The sequence below is a fragment of the Lagenorhynchus albirostris genome, chromosome 10 (assembly GCF_949774975.1).
Source record: "Lagenorhynchus albirostris chromosome 10, mLagAlb1.1, whole genome shotgun sequence".
Taxonomy (NCBI): domain Eukaryota; kingdom Metazoa; phylum Chordata; class Mammalia; order Artiodactyla; family Delphinidae; genus Lagenorhynchus; species Lagenorhynchus albirostris.
The window spans coordinates 8,226,373-8,242,883 of record NC_083104.1 but is presented as its reverse complement, the minus strand read 5'-3'; the positions used below and the strand labels follow the sequence as shown (position 1 = coordinate 8,242,883).

At 43.6% G+C, this 16,511-nt stretch overlaps 1 non-coding gene across 1 annotated transcript; it reads left to right on the top strand.

Moving 5' to 3' along the window:
• The first annotated feature begins 12,097 nt into the window (after positions 1-12,097).
• LOC132528351 (U6 spliceosomal RNA) lies at positions 12,098-12,204 on the top strand. The gene has a single exon (XR_009543221.1). It is a non-coding gene; the product is annotated as a U6 spliceosomal RNA (small nuclear RNA).
• Positions 12,205-16,511: the final 4,307 nt, after the last annotated feature.

Genomic DNA, 16,511 nt, shown 5'->3' with positions numbered 1-16,511 from the left:
ACCTGCGCCGCCCAGCTCTGGGCCAAACTGTCACCAGGGGTCTGTCCTCTCTCTCCTCCCGCCCCTCCAGTGAAGATCACAGCACAGAGATTTCAGCGGAAAACAAGTATCACTGCTCCCAGAAGTGGTTTTCTGTTCTTGTTGTTTGTTTTTTACATCTCGGTACATTTCTCTCTAACGGTGGGAAGTCAGGCACAGCGTGACAGAGGAGTGACAGAGAGGACAAGCAAGGGCCCTGCGGAGCCCCTCCAGGCCAGCGTCTACATGCACGTCCCAGCAGTCCTGAGGGCCGGCACAGCCTATGGAGAGGCCGCAGGAACTCGGAACAAAGACACAGGAGAATCATAAAGACATTAAATGTTGAGCCAAAAAGGACTCCAGAAATCGTGTCTCGCCATCTCCCTGCTTCTTAGAGAATAAAAGTGAGCTCCAGAATGGGGTCAGGACTGGCCCCGGCTGCTGCTGCTTCCTTGCAGGGCCAGGCCCCTATGGCTGCAGCTCTGGCCTGTTTGCAGCTTCATGGCTCGGGGCAGTGAGCCCTCCAGGTCCAGGGCCTGCACCACCTGTGCCAGAAGAGCTGCTTCTGGACCACCTGGAGGTGGGGGGAGGGGGCTTAGAGCCCCAGTTCCAGCCCCAGGCCAGGTCTAGGCACCTAATTTGCAAGGCCAGGTGCCAAGTGACAATGCAGAGCCCCTTGTTCAAAGTTGATTAAGAAAGTGACAGAAGCCTGAGCTAACGGAGGGGCCGTGGGCCCATGAAGCCCACCCGCCCGCCCACCACCCTTCGCACGGTTCCCTCCATCAAGGACTATCTGACTTACTCCCTAGGTATCTTGTGAAGCTGTCTCCCCCTCCCCCATCTCCATAACACTGCTCCACTCCAAGCTGCCAGCCACACACACTCCGGACACTGCAACCCCCTTGTCCCCTCCCACCTGCACTCCATACAGCAGCTAGTTGCCTTTTAAAATGACACTTGTGATGATGTCATCCTCTGTTGCAAATAGTTCAATGTCCTCCCCCTGCCCCCGGGGGTAAAGACCAAAGGCTTTAAGGCAGCCCAGGGCGCCCGAGTGGTCCAGGCCCTGCTGCCCACACCAACCTCGTTTCATACCACCCTCTTTCCGGTCCCCTGAGCCTCAGCCACTGCCCACACACCGTGGCCAAGCGACCTCCTGCTCATGCCTCTTACCCCAGCAAACCCGCCACAGCTTCCTGACTCCATCAGGACCACGCGTCCTGCAGACCCCTCCTCCTTAGCACCTTCCACGGGTGTGACTGCGTGTACCTTTGCGTGGGTTTCTGGGTAATGCCAGGTCTGGTTGTGGTCACCACTAGGTCCCTGTGCCTAGTATGCTGTGCGTGCACAAGACACGTGATCAATGAGTTGGCTGATGAACCAATGGCTGTCTCAAACGTGCAGATCCTGGGACTGACAATGTGCCCGCCTGGTCACGAGGGGGAACAGGGAAGCCTCCTCAACTGTAACAATATGACTAGGTGACCTTCCTCGAATGGATGCTGTAAGGATAAGACTGTGCTGAATGTTAAGTGAAATCATTATCCTGTACACCTGAAACAGCGCTGTGTGCCAACTGTACCTCAGTTAAAAACAAAAAAAAGGGACTGTGTATACAAAGCAGCTGGTACAAGAGCAATGTTCAACAGTGTCTATTAAAAGTTTGTGGAGGGACATTGTGAGGTCCAGGGACAAGTGGACATCAAGGGAGCCCTGTCTTTCCCATCCTGTCCCCAAATATCTGGGATTCTACGAAGCAACACTCAGATTCACTTATTTCTACGATGGATTAGAGATTTCATGCATTTCCCCTACCTGAGGGATATGCATTTAAAGAGGGGCTTCTGATGCCAGCTCCGGTTGCAAAATACCCCTCCCTGGTCAGGCACAGCGAGCAGGCGTGGGAGGGAGTGGCTGAAATCCATCGGGGGCGGGTTCCAAACCCAGGTCACATGCTTCGACACCGGGTCGCCTTTGGGGGAGAATGTTTCACCCAAATTAATTAACTTCACCCTGAATTAGACCTAGCCTAAACCCTAATTCTAATCTAAATTAACTAACTTTCAGAATGGAGAGAAGAAGCAGGTGGACACCCACCCTACCCACAGGTAGAGAGCTGCCCCAGGCTTCGACCAGCTTTCTTGCACCTGAAAAGCTTCTTGAAGTTCAGACTCAATGAAAAGATGATTAAGTGGCCTGGTCAATTCAAACAGAAGGGGAGCTGCCCTCCCTGCCAAGCCACCCACCGGGGATGGGAGTAGCATGAGGGCTCCGTTCATTTTCTCCTCCAGCCTGACCTTTGGTTTGTCCTCCCAGGTGGGCTTTGCAGCGCCCAGGGGTCCTGTCTGGCCTAGAGACAGCTGGGCATTGGGAGGCCCCCCCACCAGCTACCCAGGGCATCTAGAGAGGGGACGGCCACCACGGCATCCAAATGAGGCTCCAGGCAGGGGGACTGAACCTCGAAGCAAAGCCTGGCTCCCCACACCTTCCCTAACCTAATTCCTCTGAAGGATCTGGGCAAAGTAAACGGACAACCTTCTGGAAAGGATTCACCATTCTAGACGCCATTAAGAACATTCCTGATTCATGAGAAGAGGTCGAAATACCAACATTAACAGGAGTTTGGAAGATGCTGATTCCCTCATGGATGACTTGAAGGGGTTTCAGCCTTCACTGGAGGAAGGAGCTGCAGATGGAAACCGCAAGAGGAGTACAATTAGAAGCGGGGCCTGAAGATGTGGCTGAACTGCTGCAATCGCATGACAAAACCTGAACAGACGAGGAGCTGCTTCTAACACATGAGCAAATAAAGTGGTTTCTTGACATGGAGTCTATTCCTGGTGAAAATGCTGTGAAGACTGCTGAAATGACAACGAAGGGTTTAGAGTACATCAACTTAGTGGCTAAAGCAGTGGCAGGGTCTGAAAGCACTGGTTCCAATTTTGAAAGAAGTTCTGCTGTGGGTAAAATGCTACCAAACAGCACTGCATGCTGCGGAGAAATCGTTCACGGAAGGAAGAGTTCATGAATGTGGCAAACTTCACTGTCGTCTTATCTTAAGAAATTTCCAGAGCCACCCCACCCTTGAGCAACCACCGCACTGATCAGTCAAGCAGCCATCACATCAAGGCAAGACCCTCCACCAGCAAAAAAATGGTAGCTCACTAAAGGCTGAGATGACGGCCAGCATTTCTTAGCAATCATTTTTAACTAAGGTATGTAGAGCTGAGCCCTGAACGACAGATTTTCGAGTGCACAGGGGGTCGGCACCCCTAACCCCTCCATTGTTCAAGAGGTTAAAACATAACTTTTATATGCACTCTAGGAAACCAAAAAATTTGGGACTCGCTTTATTGCAATATTCACTTTATTGTGCTGGTCTGGAATTGAACCCACAATACCTCTAAGGTACGCCTGGCACAGGTTTTGTATAGACATGTATTTTCAGTTTTCTCGGGCATATACCTAGGAGTGAAATTGCTGGGGCATATTATAACTCTCTTGAACCTTTTGAGGAGTTTTACATCCCCACTAATACAGCATGAGGGTTCCAGTTTCTCCACATCCTTGAGAACACTGGTAACATCGCTCTTGTTGGATTCTAGCCATCCTACTGGATGTGAAGTAGTATCTCAGTGTGGTTTCCATTTGCACTTTCCTGATGTCTAATGCTACTGAGCATCCTTTCATCCTTTCATGTGCTCACTGGCCATCTGTGTATCTTCTCTGAAGAAATGTCTATTTACTCTCTGCCAATTTTTTAAATGGGGTTGTCTTTTTATTATTGGATTTTAAGAATTCATTATATATTCTAGATACAAGTCCCTTATCAAATATACAATTTGTAACTATTTTCTCCCATTCTGTGGGATGTCCCTTCATTTTTTTTTAAACAACTTTATTGGAGTATAATTGCTTTACAATGGGTGTGTTGGTTTCTGCTTTACAACAAAGTGAATCAGTTACACATATACATATGTCCCCATATCTCTTCCCTCTTGCATCTCCCTCCCTCCCACCCTCCCTATCCCACCCCTCTAGGTGGTCACAAAGCACCGAGCTGATCTCCCTGTGCTATGCGGCTGCTTCCCACTAGCTATCTATTTTACATTTGGTAGTGTATATATGTCCATGCCACTCTCTCACTTTGTCCCAGCTTACCCTTCCCCCTCCCCGTACCCTCAAGTCCATTCTCTAGTTGGTCTGTGTCTTTATTCCAGTCTTGCCCCTAGGTTCTTCATGACCTTTTTTTTAATTTTTAGATTCCATATATATGTGTTAGCATACGGTATTTGTTTTTCTCTTTCTGACTTACTTCACTGTGTGACAGACTCTAGGTCCATCCGCCTCACTACAAATAATTCAATTTTGTTTCCTTTTATGGCTGCGTAATATTCCATTGTATATATGTGTCACATCTTCTTTATCCATTCATCTGTTGATGGACACGTAGGTTGTTTCCATCTCTGGGCTATTGTAAATGGAGCTGCAATGAACATTTTGGTACATGACTCTTCTTGAATTATGGTTTTCTCAGGGTATATGCCCAGTAGTGGGATTGCCGGGTCAAACGGTAGCTCTATTTTTAGTTTTTTAAGGAACCTTCATACTGTTCTCCATAGTGGCTGTATCAATTTACATTTCCACCAACAGTGCAAGAGGGTTCCCTTTTCTTCACACCCTATCCAGCATTTATTGTTTGTAGATTTTTTGATGATGGCCATTCTGACTGGTGTGAGATGATATCTCATTGTACCTTTGATTTGCATTTCTCTAATGACTAATGATGTTGAGCATTCTTTCATGTGTTTGTTGGCAGTATATCTTCTTTGGAGAAAAATGTCTATTTAGGTCTTTTGCCCATTTTTGGATTGGGTTGTTTGTTTTTTTGATATTGAGCTGCATGAGCTGCTTGTAAATTTTGGAGATTAATCCTTTGTCAGTTGCTTCATTTGCAAATATTTTCTCCCATTCTGAGGGTTGTCTCTTCGTCTTGTTTATGGTTTCCTTTGTTGTGCAAAAGCTTTTAAGTTTCATTAGGTCCCATTTGTTTATTTTTGTTTTTATTTCCATTTCTCTAGGAGGTGGGTCAAAAAGGGTCTTGCTGTGATTTATGTCATAGAGTGTCCTGCCTATGTTTTCCTCTAAGAGTTTGATAGTGTCTGGCCTTACATTTAGGTCTTTAATTCATTTTGAGTTTATTTTTGTGTATGGTGTTAGGGAGTGTTCTAATTTCATTCTTTTACATGTAGCTATCCAGTTTTCCCAGCACCACTTATTGAAGAGGCTCTCTTTTCTCCATCGTATATTCTTGCCTCCTTTATCAAAGATAAGGTGATCATATGTGCGTGGGTTTACCCCTGGGCTTTCTATCCTGTTCCATTGATCTATATTTCTGTTTTTGTGCCAGTACCATACTGTCTTGATTACTGTAGCTTTGTAGTATAGTCTGAAGTCAGGGAGCCTGATTCCTCCAACTCCGTTTTTCTTTCTCAAGATCGCTTTGGTTATTCGGGGTCTTTCGTGTTTCCATACAAATTGTGAAATTTTTTGTTCTAGTTCTGTGAAAAATGCCAGTGGTAGTTTGATAAGGATTGCATTGAATCTGTAGATTGCTTTGCGTAGTAGAGTCATTTTCACAATGCTGATTTTTCCAATCCAAGAACATGGTATATCTCTCCATCTGTTTGTATCATCTTTAATTTCTTTCATCAGTGTCTTATAGTTTTCTGCATACAGGTCTTTTGTCTCCTTAGGTAGGTTTATTCCTAGGTATTTTACTCTTTTTGTTGCAGTGGTAAATGGGAGTGTTTCCTTAATTTCTCTTTGAGATTTTTCATCATTAGTATAGAGGAATGCAAGAGATTTCTGTGCATTAATTTTGTATTCTGCTACTTTACCAGATTCAATGATTAGCTCTAGTAGTGTTCTGGTAGCATCTTTAGGATTCTCTATGTATACTATCATGTCATCAGCAAACAGTGACAGCTCTACATCTTCTTTTCTGATTTGGATTCCTTTTATTTCTTTTTCTTCTGACTGCTGTGGCTAAAACTTCCAAAACTATGTTGAATAATACTGGTGAGAGTGGACAACCTTGTCTTCTTCCTGATGTTAGAGGAAATGGTTTCAGCTTTTCACCACTGAGAACGATGTTTGCTGTGGGTTTGTCATATATGGCCTTTATTATGTTAAGTTCCCTCTATACCTACTTTCTGGAGGGTTTTTATCATTAATGGGTGTTGAATTTTGTTGAAAGCTTTTTCTGCATCTATTGAGATGATCATATGTTTTTTCTCCTTCAATTTGTTAATATGGTGTATCACATTGATTCATTTGCCTATATTGAAGAATCCTTGCATTCCTGAGGTAAACCCCACTTGATCATGGTGTATGATCCTTTTAATGTGCTGTTCAATTCAGTTTGCTAGTATTTTGTTGAGGATTTTTGCATCTATGTTCATCAGTGATATTGGCCTGTAGTTTTCTTTCTTTGTGACATCCTTGTCTGGTTTTGGTATCAGGGTGATGGTGGGCTCGTAGAATGAGTTTGGGAGTGTTCCTCCCTCTGCTATATTTTGGAACAGTTTGAAAGTATAGGTGTTAGCTCTTCTCTGAATGTTTGATAGAATTAACCTGTGAAGCCATCTGGTGCTGTGCTTTTGTTTGTTGGAAGATTTTTAAATCACAGTCTCAATTTCAGTGCTTGTGATTGGTCTGTTTATATTTTCTATTTCTTCCTGGTTCAGTCTCACAAGGTTGTGCTTTTCTAAGAATCTGTCCATTTCTTCCAGGCTGTCCATTTTATTGGCATAGAGTTGCTTGTAGTAATCTCTCATGATCCTTTGTATTTCCGCAGCATCAGTTGTTACTTCTCCTTTTTCATTTCTAATTCTATTGATATGAGTATTCTCCCTTTTCTTCTTGATGAGTCTGGCTAATGGTATGAATTTTGTTTATCATCTCAAAGAACCAGGTTTTAGTTTTATTGATCTTTGCTACTGTTTCCTTCATTTCTTTTTCATTTATTTCTGATCTGACCTTTATGATCTCTTTCCTTCTGCTAACTTTGGGGTTTTTTTGTTCTTCTTTCTCTAATTGCCTTAGGTGTAAGGTTAGGTTGTTTATTTGAGACGTTTCTTGTTTCTTGAGGAAGGACTGCATTGCTATAAACTTCCCTCTTAAAACTCCTTTTGCTGCATCCCATAGGTTTTGGGTCGTCGTGTTTTCATTGTTATTTGTTTCTAGGTATCTTTTGATTTCCTCTTTGATTTATTCAGTGATCTCTTGGTTATTTAGTAGTGTATTGTTTAGCCTCCATGTGTTTGTATTTTTTACAGATTTTTTCCTACAATTGATATCTAGTCTCATAGCATTGTGGTCAGAAAAGATACTTGATACGATTAGAATTTTCTTAAATTTAGCAAGGCTTGATTTGTGACCCAAGATATGATCTATCCTGAAGGATGTTCCATGAGCACTTGAGAAGAAAGTGTATTCTGTTGTTTTTGGATGGAATGTCCTATAAATATCAATTAAGTCCATCTTTTTTAGTGTTTCATTTAAAGATGGCGTTTCCTTATTTATTTTCATTTTGGATGATCTATCGGTGAAAGTGGGGTGTTAAAGTCCCCTGCTATGATTGTGTTACTGTCGATTTCCCCTTTTATGGCTGTTAGCATTTGTCTTATGTATTGAGGTGCTCCTATGTTGGGTGCATAAATATTTCCAATTGTTATATCTTCTTCTTGGATTGATCCCTTGATCATTATGTACTGTCCTTCTTTGTCTCTTGTAATAGTCTTTAAAGTCTATTTTGTCTGATACGAGAATTGCTACTTCAGCTTTCTTTTGATTTCCATTTGCATGGAATATCTTTTTCCATCCCCTCACTTTCAGTCTGTATGTGTCCCTAGGTCTGAAGTGGGTCTCTTGTAGACAGCATATATACAGGTCTTGTTTATGTATCCACTCAGCCAGTCTATGTCTTTTGGTTGGAGCATCTAATCCATTTATGTTTAAGGTAGTTATCGATATGTATGCTCCTATTACCATTTTCTTAATTGTTTTGGGTTTGTTATTGTAGGTCTTTGCCTTCTCTTGTGTTTCCTGCCTAGAGAAGTTCCTTTAGCATTTGTTGTAAAGCTGGTTTGATGGTGCTGCATTCTCTTAACTTTTGCCTGTCTGTAAAGATTTTAATTTCTCCATCGAATCTGAATGAGATCCTTGCTGGCTAGAGTAATCTTGGTGGTAGGTTTTTCCTTTTCATCACTTTAAATATGTCCTGCCACTCCCTTCTGGCTTGCGGTTTCTGCTGAAAGGTCAGCTGTTAACCTTATGGGGATTCCCTTGTATGTTATTTGTTGCTTTTCCCTTGCTGCTTTTAATAGTTTTTCTTTGTATTTATTTTTTGACAGTTTGATTAATATGTGTCTTGGCGTGTTTCTCCTTGGATTTATCCTGTATGGGACTCTCTGCACTTCCTGGACTTGATTGACTACTTCCTTTCCCATATTAGGGAAGTTTTCAACTACAATCTCTTCAAATATCTTCTCAGACCCTTTCTTTTGCTCTTCCTCTTCTGGGACCCCTATAATTCGAATGTTGGTGCGTTTAATGTTGTCCCAGAGGTCTCTGAGACTGTCCTCAATTCTTTTCATTCTTTTTTCTTTATTCTGCTCTGCAGTAGTTATTTCCACTATTTTATCTTCCAGGTCACTTATCCATTCTTCTGCCTCAGTTATTCTGCTATTGATTCCTTCTAGAGATTTTAAAATTCCATTTATTGTGTTGTTCATCATTGTTTGTTAGGTCTTTAGTTCTTCTAGGTCCTTGTTAAACATTTCTTGTATTTTCTCCATTCTATTTCCAAGATCTGGGATCATCTTTATTAACATTACTCTGAATTCTTTTTCAGGTAGACTGCCTATTTCCTTTTCATTTGTTCGGTCTGGTGGGTTTTTACCTTGCTTCTTCACCTGCTGCGTATTTCTCTGTCTTCTCATTTTGCTTAACTTACTGTGTTTGGGGTGTCCTTTTCGCAGCCTGCAGGTTCGTTGTTCCCACTGTTTTTGGTGTCTGCTCCCCGTGGGTAAGGCTGTTTCAGTGGCTTGTGTAGGTTTCCTGATGCAGGGGACTGGGGCCTGTGTTCTGGTGGGTGGGGCTGGATTTTGTCTTTCTGGTGGGCAGGGCTGCGTCCAGTGGTGTGTTTTGGGGGGTCTGTGAACTAATTATGGTTTTAAGGCAGCCTCTCTGCTAATGGGTGGGTTGTGTTCCCGTCATTCTAGTTGTTTGGTATGGGGCATCCAGCACTGGAGCTTGCTGGCTGTTGGGTTGATCTGGGTGTTAGTGTTGAGACAGAGATCTCTGGGAGCGCTCTTGCCAACTGGTATTACGTGGGCCAGGGAGGTCTCTGATGGTCCATTGTCCTGAACTCTGCTCTCCCACCTCCGAGGCTCAGGCCTGACACCAGGCTGGAGCACCAAGACACTGTCAGCCACATGGCCAGGTACGTGGGGACTTTCTTGCCTTTGGGGAAGTCTGAGCTCTTCTGCCAGCATTTGGTAGGTGTTCTATAGGAGATGTTCCAGATGTAGAAGTATTTTTGATGTATTTGTGGGGAGGAATGTGATCTCCACGTCTGACTCCTCTGCCATCTTTTTTTTTTTTTTTTTTTTTTGCAGTACGTAGGCCTCTCACTGTTGCGGCCCCTCCTGTTGCGGAGCACAGGCTCCGGACGCGCAGGCCCAGCAGCCATGGCCCACAGGCCCAGCCGCTCCGCAGCATGTGGGATCCTCCCGGACCAGGGCACAACCCGTGTCCCCTGCATCGGCAGGCAGACTCCCAACCACTGCACCACCACGGAAGCCCTCCTCTGCCATCTTGCAGACTTTTAACAGCAGTGTTTGGGCTGCCATGACTGATGAGAATCCTGGAGAGTCACACCCACAGACTGGGTCTGTACCCACTCACCACCTCTTACCCTGTGAACCTTCAATGTATGGGGGCAGAGAAGGAGAGAAGAGAGAAATCCATGCTGCAGTACATCAGGCTGAGACCTCTCTCCAAGTGCAAGGTTCCCTCAGAAGGTGAGGGATGGGCAGGAGAGCTGAGGGAAAGTCTATAGTATAATGGAGAACACATCTGGTCTTTGTCCCTGATTCCTGGCACAGAGCTTCAAAAATTCTTTGAATTTCCTGAGTGACAGAACTCTTTGTTTTGCTAATGAGGTGACTTATGGTGGACCTCCAGAGAGCTTCAGGATGGGAGCTGGTTGCCCAAAAGACAAACCACATGATTAGACAGTTGGAACTCTGGGCCAGCATGACCTCAGCGAAGTGAGGGAGGTAGAAACTGAGTTCAATTATATGGCCAATGATTTAATCCATGCTGAAGGGAAAGTACTGATTCTGCCTTCAAGTAATGTGAAGCCAATGGTGAAATGAATGAAAGGAAGGCTATAACAAAGTCCAAACACTGCTCAATTTCAGATCCAACCAAGTCAGCCCCTGCTCTAGCAGCCTGACAGAACAGTGTTTTTCTTTCTATGTTCTTTAATATAAAATGTTTAGCATGCAACCGAAGATAACAAGTCATATGAAAAAGCAAGAAATGTGATCTATGGTCAACAGAGGAAATGGTCAATAGAAGCAGACCTAAAGATGGCCCAGATGTTGGAAAGATCAAACAAGAATATTGAAATAGCTATGATAAAGATGCTAAAATATGTAATGGAAAAGATGGATAGTATATGTGAATGAATGGGAAATTTAAGGAGAGACATGGAAACAAAAAAGAATCAAATGGATGTGCTAGAGATGAATAATACAAAACGAGAAATGAAGACTTCATTACATGGACTTAACAAGGTATTGGATACAGCCCAAGAAATAATCAGTGAACCTGAATACAGGTTAGTAGAAAGTATGCAAATTGAAACAAAAAGGAAAGTATACAAATTGAAATACATAAAAAGACAGAATAGAGAAAAGGGGATCTGAGGGAGAATATAAGAATGTCTAACACATACAATTGGAATCCAGAAGGAGAAGAGAGATCAGAATAGAATAGGATAGAACAGAGTAGAAGAAATATGTGAAGAATAAAATGGCCATAAACTTTCCAAACTGATTAAGGCATTAAAGGTTATGGTCACCAATTCCAGTGCATGTGGGGGTTCCCACACACCATCAAGCAATTTCCAGACTCCAACTTGGTGTTCTACAGTTCAACTCAATTCTGACACTATATCCAGAGATAGTTTCAGATCCCACATGTTAATGGTTCAGTCCTATGAAGACTGGCCCACCCACCCACTTCAGACATCAACTGCAAGTCAAAGTTGTCACCTGTGCTTACTACTGACTAGCTATAGATTGAAGGTTCTATCAAGAAAGTGAAAAGATAACCCACAGAATATGTTTGCAAATCATCTCTCTGATAGGGGACTTGTGTCCAGAATTTTTTTTAATTATAGGGACTTCCCTGGTGGCACAGTAGTTAGGAATCTGCCTGCTAATGCAGGGGACACGGGTTCGATTCCTGGTCCGGGAAGATCCCACATGCCGCAGAGCAACTAAGCCCGTGTGCCACAATTACTGAGCCTGCGCTCTAGGGCCCATGCTCCGCACGCAACAAGAGAAGCCACGGCAATGAGAAGCCCACACACCACAACGAAGAGTAGCCCCCGATCGCTGCAACTAGAGAAAGTCCACACACAGCAACTAAGACCCAAAGGAGCCAAAAATAAAAAATTTGCTAAAAATTTAAAAAGTATTAAAACTCAATAATAAAACAATTTTTTAAATGAGCAAAATATATGAATGGAAATTTCCACAAAGAAGATATCCAAATGGCCAACAAGCACATGAAAAGATGCTTAACATCATTAGCCACCAAATCAAAACCACAATTAGATACAATTTCATACCCACTAGCATGGCTATAGTAAAAAAGACAGATAATAACCGGAATGTGCAGAAATCTGAACCTCACACACTGGTAATTAGACTGTAAAACAACCCAGCCACTTTTGAAAATAGTCTGGTAGTTCCTTAAAAGATAAAACACAGACTTAATAGTGCTCATTCCGGCAGCACACATACTAAAACTGCAACGACACAGAGAAAACTAGCATGGCCCCTGCGCAAGGATAACATGTAAATTCGTGAAGCGGTCCATGTATTTTAATATGCGAAATCTAAAAGATAATACAAATTAACTTATTTACTAAACAGAAACAGACTCATAGACACAGAGCACAAACTTACGGTTACCAAAGGGGAAAAAGGGGGAAGGGATAAACTAGGAGCTTGGGATTAACAGATACACACTACTATATATAAAAGGGATAAACAACAAAAGACCTACTGTATAGTACAGGGAACTCTATTCACTATTTTGTAATAACTTACAATGGAAAAGAATCCGAAAAAGAATATATATATATACACATATATGTATGTCTGTGTACATATATATATATATGAAACCGAATCACTTTGCTATACACCTGAAACTAACACAGTATTGTAAATCAACTACAGTTCAATTAAAAAAAAAAACACAGACTTAATAGACTTAGTATATGAGTCAGCAACCCCCATCGAAGGCAAGTGAAAACATGTCCACACAAAAACTTGTACATGCATGTTCACAGCAGTATTATTCATAACAGGCAAAAAGTGGAAACCCAAATGTCCATCAACTGATCAATGGGTAAGTAAAATGCCTTGCATCCATACAACAGAATATTATTCAGCCATAAAAATGAACGATACATGCCACACATGTATGAAACTTAAAAGAAATACATGCACTAAGTGAAAGAAGCCAGTCACAAAAGACCATATATTGTATCATTCCATTTACATGAAATGTTCAGAACAGGCAAATTCATAGAGACAAACTACCATACGACCCAGCAATCCCGCTACTGGGCATATACCCTGAGAAAACCATAATTCAAAAAGAGTCATGTACCAATATGTTCATTGCAGCTCTATTTACAATAGCCAGGACATGGAAGCAACCTAAGTGTCCATCGACAGATGAATGGATAAAGAAGATGTGGCACATATATACAATGGAATATTACTCAGCCATAAAAAGAAACAAAATTGAGTTATTTGTAGTGAGGTGGATGGACCTAGAGTCTGTCATACAGAGTGAAGTAAGACAGAAAGAGAAAAACACATACCGTATGCTAACACATATATATGGAATCTAAGAGAAAAAAAAAAGGTCATGAAGAACCTAGGGGTAAGATGGGAATAAAGACACAGACCTACTAGAGAATGGACTTGAGGATATGGGGAGGGGGAAGGGTAAGCTGGGACAAAGTGAGAGAGTGGCATGGACATATATACACTACCAAATGTAAAATAGATAGCTAGTGGGAAGCAGTTGCATAAAAAAAATTTTTTAATTAGAAAAAAAAAATGACCAGCTAGAACTGGTTACCAACCAGTAGTGTGATATATTCTACTAATTCTACTTTTTCAATAACTCACTGTTTAACGAATTGACTCTTATTTGGTCCCCCCAGATGTTCTGTTTTGTTTTGTTTTATTCAATGTAAAGATACCACTTTAACGCTCTTTAGCTGGCGAATGAAGAGCCCTGCCTCAACCTCGTTCCTTTGCCAGGGGAGGAAGGTAGCCCATGATGAGGTATGATGACCACCTGTCAGGAGCAAGAGGTTGTAAAGGGTCAGGAAATGCAAGTGACATCATCTGAGTGGTGAGGACATCTGTCTTCTGCAGATGGGGCCAAAGGCTCCACTCATCTCCCATCCCAAGACAGACGGGCTGCAGGGAAACTGAGTACCCTTGTGTCACAGAACAGGCGTCTCAGAGGTTCCAAAAGATCACCTGGCTGGCTCCATTTCCTGTAGTTTGTCTTACCATACACCAAGGACTGACTCACAGACAAGGTCCCAAGTAGAATGAAAAAAATCTAGTGTGACAAATGCCAAATGGTCTGTGGGGAAGCAGACGACTTGCGACCCCACCTTGAGCATCTTTGGATGGTGTTTTCAGAGCCCTGGGTCTCAGTTCAAGCCAGCTTTGCCCAGAGCCTGAGCTACTCCCATGGTCCATGTTAGGAGGCAGCAGCTGTTGCATTGACTCTTCCATGTGAAGTCCCAGCCTTGCCTCGCGCTAGTTTTATGACACTGTGCAAGCGACAAAAATCACCGAGCCTGTTTCTTCATTTTTAAAGTGGTGATAAGAATAACGCTGAGGGTTTCCCTGGTGGCGCAGTGGTTGAGAGTCCGCCTGCCGATGCAGGGGACGTGGGTTGGTGCCCCGGTCTGGGAAGATCCCACATGCCGCGGAGCGGCTGGGCCCGTGAGCCACGGCCGCTGAGCCTGCGCGTCCGGAGCCTGTGCTCCGCAACGGGAGAGGCCACAACAGTGAATGGCCCGCGTACCGCAAAAAACAAAACAAAAAAGAATAACGCTGAGCTCAAATTGTTGGTGCACGGATTAAATCAGATACCTGTACAAAAGACAGTGCTTAGAGAAGATAAAGAACCTTTCATGGATGGTGAGAGTCGGGGAAGCTTTCTGAAGTGTGGGATTGATCACCTGTGACACTGTGAAAGCCCAGATGGACCTCCAGGAGATTTGGGCACCACCCTCTTGTGACTCTAGACCATCAGTATCACAGAATCCATGGTATATGAACTCTGGAAGGACCCTTCCAGAAAACCCAGCCTAACTCACTCATTTATGGATGCATTCTCATCCGCTAGAGAAAGGAAGTTATTCATTCATCAATGTTAAAACTCAGGACAGAGACCCTGATTTTTTTTTTTTTTTTTTTTTTTTTTTAGGTCTTTGCATTACGTGCCCTGCCCACTTCCCTTTAGCCCATGGCCTGGACAAAGTTTCACTCAATAAACGTTCACTGAATTTTGTTAACCCGTCCAAGGACAGAGAACTCAGAAGAGACAAAGCTCAGACTAGAATTCCATTTTTTCAGGCTTAATAGAGAAGAGGGAACTGCAGTAGGTAAGAGGAAGCCAGACCTTGGTTCAAACCTCAGCTCTGCCCTGAAGTTGGGGACCTCAGGCAAGTTATTTAACTTCTTATCAGTAAAGCGGGAACCAGCACATCCACATCTCAGTGTTGTTTCAAGAATCAAAGGAGATACAGATATCAAGCACCCGGCTCTCTGTTACAAAAGACCAAATACTAACAATGACCCCGAGGAAAAAATAAGTCAGTCAAACATCTGGATATTCAGTTAACATCACATAAAGCCTGTATATATTTGCGAACAGCTAAGGAAATGGAATTTCCAGGTTTGCAATCATGTCCATGTTTCACAGATGGTGTCCTGGGCTTACCCACATCCCCTCTCCCAGGGCAGTCACACCTGACACATCACCCAGCCTTCGGGGCCTCAGCCGCCCTCCCTGAGCTGTCAATACCACGCTGGCAAGAGTGCTAGTCAGGGCTCAGGAGATGGGGGTTCAGAAAAGCTCTACCATCTTGACAAACGACACGCCCCACTCCGAGCCTCCATTTCCTCATCTGTGAAATGCCAATAATAATGCCTTCCACGCAGGGATACTGTGAAAAAGACGGATAGAATGACGACTTTGGAAAGTATGCAGCACTTCAGCAACAGGAGGGGGTGTTTTGTGTGTCAATCAAAATCGAGCTTTGGTCTAACTACAATACTGGCTGAAAGTTCTTGGGCATTTCTGCAAGTTAAAAACCTAACTTGGGTCTGAAGCAAAAAAAAAAAAATTCTCATTAAAAAAGAGTACTGAAGCTATTTGTTTCCCCACCACCACCCCGCCCCCAATCCACTGTGGAAGCCACCTCTAATCAAGCTGACATTTTCCCAGAGAAAGATGGCTCGGGTTATTGCCGGCAGGTTGAGATGAGAGAGGCTGGCCCACCCAATGGCGCTGCCAGGGATAATGACAGCACACCGGGCGTTTCTAGAGCTCGTCTCGGCCTCCCAGGAACCACGGTGCTTTGGAAAGTCAATCACTCAGCAAGGCACAGAGAAGACAAACCAGTGAACAATTGGAATGATAGAAAATCCAGAGCTCTAATGAACACTAGCAATCTGAAAAATGAACCTTGCTTGTTGGCTTGAAAAGACGGGTGGTTTGCGCCCGCCTGTCCTGTGTCAGAGGTGCCTCATCGCCATGTCATTACGTCAAGTAATTACCGCACTTTTCTCAGGCTCTGTGTGCAGCACTCATGTGGCTGCTCAGCTTACTGACTGCAAAACTCAACTCCCTCCACCTGATCTGGGTACAAATGGCACTGCTGGGGGTTGTCTTCTGCCCAGTGTCCTCTCGGGCCTGTCCTCGGTGTGGGCAGTGCCATTGGGAGCAGCCAGTTTGACTCTGCAGACAAAGTGATAGCCACACTTGTTTTGTTAGCCTAAAAAAGAACCCACTGACTGCTGAGCATTTATGAAATTTCCCAGGGATGCGTCCAATAAGCACCTTCGCTCCTAGCCCTGGGG